At 40.9% G+C, this 6,000-nt stretch overlaps 1 long non-coding RNA gene across 1 annotated transcript; it reads left to right on the plus strand.

Annotated features, from left to right (window-relative positions):
* The first annotated feature begins 1,580 nt into the window (after positions 1-1,580).
* Positions 1,581-4,864, plus strand: LOC109432662 (uncharacterized). Its single transcript, XR_009998910.1, has 4 exons — positions 1,581-1,974; positions 2,038-2,209; positions 2,289-2,863; positions 3,653-4,864. It is a non-coding gene; the product is annotated as an uncharacterized LOC109432662 (long non-coding RNA).
* Positions 4,865-6,000: the final 1,136 nt, after the last annotated feature.

Consider the following 6,000-nt stretch of genomic DNA (forward strand, 5'->3'; position numbering starts at 1 on the left):
CAGGAATGAGAATGATCAATGTATGTGGTATTATTGATTTATTGTCGTCTATGGTACATAAAATGTATGGCATATGGTTATATTGTATTGAAACCGTTAAAATAAAAAGCTAATTATTTCCGGTGATTTTTTTATTCAATCATTCATATTTGTCCTCGATCTCATCCTCAAGGCCCCGTCCAAAACGCATCTTTTTTGTCGAATGTCCTCAACGTATAAATCCGAGCAGTAGATCATGTGTTCATGAAACCACCTCCTCGAGCACTTCGGGTGATTCCGATCGGATGGGCAATGATGATGTCCAAGGTGATGTCTGCTGGAGCGGGAACTACCCGACTTTTTGGCGGAACTCCGCGAAGTTCGCGAACTCTGTGAAATAATTAATTCAATGAGTTATACATACCAACAAAAACAATATAAAATAATCACGCAAAACCTACCTCTGTATAATGTAGACCGCTTCGCAGGCGCTTCAAACCGTTAACCGCAGCGAATTCCAAATTGATTTTCACTCAGTTGGCAAGCGACCGCACGAAAGATTTTGTTTTTTTTTTTTTCTAAAAAAACTGCAAACTGCAAAATCCGGGCATAACAAATACCAATGTATGCAACTATTTGACAAACTGTCGAATTTAAGTGGCATACAGTGAAACACACAGGTGTAAGTGTGTTGCGCAATTATGATCACAAACCGTTTGAGAAATGGTCATTATATATTGCCACCATGTCTCCTGAGCTTTCATCACTATATTATTCGACAACTTCTGTACAATATAACATATTGTTACAACTTGATATGCGTTAAATAGACCGTTCTTTATGATCGAATGCTTCGAGTTTCAATATTTCAACAGAAAAGCAACTGTTCGTGGTACAGTAATAGTAACAGATAAAGGAGACATACTGTGTGGACTGTAATACAAATTGTATTTCATTATGCGGGAAGTGGTTTTAATATAATGTGAAAGAAGTGTTTGAAGTAAGGAAGTTTCCTCCGCAGAAGTGTAGTGTCCGCCTTGTAGGTTGAAGTCCACTTTGAGCAGTATATGCAGATTTATCAACTGGCGACGAGGATGGGATGAGCTCAGACAGGAATTAATTTCTAGAGTGAGTAAACCCTCTTTTTTCATCGGTACGCCATTGGTCTACGGCGACATCAATACCCAATAGAATATTCAATTACCTTCAGTAGCAAGTGAGGTCAGCGTGTGTGATAATTAGGATCGTGAGTTCCGAAGATACCAAACGAGTGGTTAGCCAGCCTCGGTTCGAGAATCTCTGTGATAACTAGGAAGAACGTAAAGAGTGCGTTACGTGGAAGAGGACATCGGGATCGAGCAAGATCTCCAGAGAGTGAGTTCATCGAGTCAAGCGCAGACAGACGATCGGCAGCCCGTGGCAGTAGCGTACTGGGATCAAGCATTGCATGAGCTGATCAGGCTAGTTGCTGGAAGCGGAGAGTGAGCAGGTGGTTGAGAGTGCATGACGACAGCGAGAGAGCGAGAAGTTCAACGTTGCATGAGCAGTGAGCAGTGAGGATTTTCAACTCGCGCAGCAGCATACCTAGTGAGATAGTACCAAAGATAAATGCTAAGATCGAACAGTAGGAAAAAAATCGATTTAATTTTGGGGTATTTTCATTTTTAATGAAACGGGGTCTTTTCATCCGCGAACCCCTTGTTTTGATATTAAATAGTTTAGCTTATGCGCACCCCTCGGTATAATGTTTTGTTTTGAAACCTGTGTTTATATTTATGTTGTTTCCTCACCAAGTTTTCTGCGGTCGCGTTTCGGTTCGCGTATTTTCTTGCATGGATGCAAATAAAAAACACAGTTTTCGCAGATAATCCGCGTTGCTGGCAGTGGCTAATGGTTCTTCCGATTCGCACAGCGTGATCCTTTCGGCAGACAGTGTATCCGAGATCCGGGCAGCAGTAGAGACTGCAGAGAAACAACGATCCTGTGACTACAACGGTAGGTTTTTGTTTACATATTGAATCCGCTAAAATTGTTTGGTTACACCACAGATCTTTCCAGGTACTCGGAAAAAAGGAATGGGTCTGTAAACTGAGCAGGCAACTCACCACAACGTCTCGAACGAATATTCGATCAGAAGAAAGACGAATTCCAAAAATTTTATCTTCAGTTGGTCGGTCGAAAAGTCGGGATTTCTCCTTTTACCCATTCGTCAAACTGGGTATCGTATGGGGTAAGTTTATTATCACCTTTTCTAGAAAATATGTATTCAAACCATTGTAGAGACAGTACATATCATAAATCCATTTCAGCTCAGCAGAATGAGTGCGTGTTCCGGATTTTTCGCGACGATTCCCTACATATCGGCCGACCGATTCTTAGAAGTGAATCGAAGCCAAATGCAAAAGTTTTTCTTTTCACACTGCCACATGAATCACATGCACGAAGTGCACGTCGTAGATCCACTTAAAGAACTGCAACACAGTCGGAAAGCCTATCCAAACTAAACGGGCTCTGTCAGGAGTGGTTCTCCCGGAGCCCTCAAAACGTAATCTCCTCGAAATTTCCGGCCCTATACGGATCGGAGACTCTGTTCATCGAGCTGTCCGACCACTTTCGGCACAACATCCACGTCAAACTACAGAGGAACTACAATGCTACCGATTCCAGGTCAGAATAGGTAATGCGGTTACTTCCGGCAATACCTCAGGCACCCACGAATCCTTCTCTGTCAGGGCACCCATTCACTGTACTAGCGTCGACCGACGTTGGACGGGAAGTACATCCGGCCGTCGACCAGCGTAGGCGTATGCTCCCGGTGTAGAGGAAATGTTAAGGGTAAAGACGTTTGTGCTTTGGATGGCTGTGTAGAAGGATCATGGTACGGGTAAGTCGTTGAACTTCGACGGAATTAATGATCGATCTAGATTGAGTTGAATAAAGGCGAGAGTAACATGAGCAAATTCTCTTCATCGACTTTCTTTTCTTCAAATTAAAGTGACAAGATGTAGGTATGGTTGCACTTTTTGGTCATAAATCGCTGGGTTGCGATGCAATCTAGCGTCTAAGTGTAAAAAAGTTCGATTGAATTTGCATCTTGTCACTTTAACTTGCAGAAGAGAAAGTCGATGAAGAAAACTCGCTCATGTTACTTTCGCCCTTATTCAAACTCAATCGAGAAATATTTATTACAAATCTATTTTAATCGTTATGTGGTCAGTAAAAAACACTCGTAGAATGCCAGCAGGATACCCGTGTACCCACGTAGTTTAAATGATATAGCGCATTTAGTTCACCACTGGACTATCGCACGAGTTTTCAAAAGATTAGATCGGTCTAACCAAATAATTTCTTGAGACATAATAAGCTTCTGAGTTGGATTAATTGAATTAGAATCGATGAAAAATTGACGGATGTATGATCACTTCAATTTCGTGGGTACCCGGGTACCCTGAAGACATTCTTCGAAACAAAAATTCCTCCTATCCTAAAATTCAATCAGCCTTATTAACAGATATATATTTACGACTTCTTAGATCTGACAGAGTTTCAATTTCCTAGTCTAGTCCTAGTATATCGAGATTTGAAAACGAAAAAGGTAATTTGCCGGCCACATAACGGTTAACTACGTTTCAGCCGTTCTTGTAAGCCATTTCTTCCTATATTCCATCTACAGAACCAGCAACTTGGCATGGAGGATTTTCATTGCCTGAAGCAGCTACGTCGTCCAGCATCTCTAGTCAATATCATCCAGCTACAAAGATCAAAACTCACAATTCTGCGTTGAATAGGACCAAATCGCACAGTTATGTTTTATTGTATTTATGTGTGGGTTTTGCTTACAATAATAAAAAGTATTGGAAAGGGGTGGGGGAAGGGAATTGTATCGTAACGTATCCGAAAAATCATCATTGATATGAAGAGGATGTAGAGGATTTCTAGGTTATACATACTAAATATTTGTTATAAGCAATAGGTAAGGTTCACCATGTTTTCTCAATTTGCAAGGTGATGCAAGAACTATTTTCTTCTAAAATTAGTCACGTAAAAAAAACTACTGGAGTTGTTCCAATTGATTGTAAATTAATTTTGCTCTGTGTTAGTACTTGTTCTACACTCAAATTAATTCACTGATAGAATCTAAGTGCAGAAAGCACATAGATTACGAAGGAGAGAGAGAAAAATCATTCTATGTGCAACTAATGGAAATTAAAAGTTACATTATTATATTTCATTCTTCCGATAATATTTTTGGAGTGTAGCAACATAAAAAGCAACACTTTCTACATTAAATCCAAGCACAAGCATAACAAGCATGAAACGATCATGGCGCGTGCAGAAGACATACAAATTCAAACGTGGTGCTCCGTGGATTGAGTCTTGCTGTTTTTGAAGGTAAGAAGTTACGTTATTATTCAGGCTTCACAAACTTTATCAAACTACGTGCATTCCTTTTGTATTTTCTATAGGACTGCACTACAATGTCGACTGCTTCTCCACCGTCACCAATGACGAACTTGCGAACGGTTTGGGAGCTGCCGGATGCAGCTGCGACTGAGAGCCTGAAATGAGGACGTGCTATGGACAGCTATAATACCAAGTACAATACCTAAATTCAAGTATTAAGTTTAAATAAAATCAGCCTGATCGTAGACTATGCGAACTTTTTGATTTATTTACATTTTGAAGCTCTTCCCACGCGTAAATCATGTTATTATTCGTCATAATGAAAACTATGCACTTAACGATTGGAAATCAATAGCGACGCACATAAATTCTATCATGGTTGAATCGGAAAAGATTCAATAGCGCTGCACTCATTTTCCAAGTGTGAAAGCAACTGGTCACGATCTAAGTGCAGAACTTTTAAATTTAATATGCTATTTATTCTGAGTGTAAGTAGTCGGTACCGTCATCCGAAAACTTCTGAAGTTATTATAGAATTTTTCAAGCGATGTTTGCTCATCGTCGAAATTTGCTTTTGCCTTGTAGGTTCACCAAGTCCTCCCACCGCATGGTGAAGCAAGTTGACTTTTGGAATTGGTTCCACCATCCAAGAACTTCAGGAGTTACTCCAGAAATTCTTGGGTGATGTTTGCTCATCGTCATAGTTTGCCTTTGCTTTGTAGGTTCACCAAGTCCTCCCACCGCATGGTGAAGCAAGTGTAGTTGACTTTTGGAATTGGTTCCACCATCCAAGAACTTCAGGAGTTACTCCAGAAATTCTTGGTTGATGTTTACTCATCGTCATAGTTTGCCTTTGCTTTGTAGGTTCGCCAAGTCCTCCCACCGCATGGTGAAGCAAGTATAGTTGACTTGGAATTGGTTCCACCATCCAAGAACTTCGGGAGTTACTCCAGAAATTCTTGGGTGATGTTTGCTCATCGTCATAGTTTGCCTTTGCTTTGTAGGTTCACCAAGTCCTCCCACCGCATGGTGAAGCAAGTGTTGTTGACTTTTGGAATTGGTTCCACCATCCAAGAACTTCGGGAGTTACTCCAGAAATTCTTGGGTGATGTTTTCTCATCATCATAGCTTGATTTTGCCTTGTAGGTTCACCAAGTCTTCCCACCGCATGGTGAAGCAAGTATAGTTGACTTTTGGAATTGGTTCCACCATCCAAGAACTTCAGGAGTTACTCCAGAAATTCTTGGGTGATGTTTGCTCATCGTCATAGTTAGCCTTTGCTTTGTAGGTTCACCAAGTCCTCCCACCGCATGGTGAAGCAAGTATAGTTGAATTTTGGAATTGGTTCCACCATCCAAGAACTTCAGGAGTTACTCCAGAAATTCTTGGGTGATGTTTACTCATCGTCATAGTTTGCCTTTGCTTTGTAGGTTCACCAAGTCCTCCCACCGCATGGTGAAGCAAGTGTTGTTGACTTTTGGAATTGGTTCCACCATCCAAGAATTTCGGGAGTTACTCCAGAAATTCTTGGGTGATGTTTTCTCATCATCATAGCTTGATTTTGCTTTGTAGGTTCACCAAGTCCTCCCACCGCATGGTGCAGCAAGTGTAGTTGAC

This window comes from Aedes albopictus, chromosome 3, assembly GCF_035046485.1.
Source record: "Aedes albopictus strain Foshan chromosome 3, AalbF5, whole genome shotgun sequence".
In the NCBI taxonomy this organism is placed as follows: domain Eukaryota; kingdom Metazoa; phylum Arthropoda; class Insecta; order Diptera; family Culicidae; genus Aedes; species Aedes albopictus.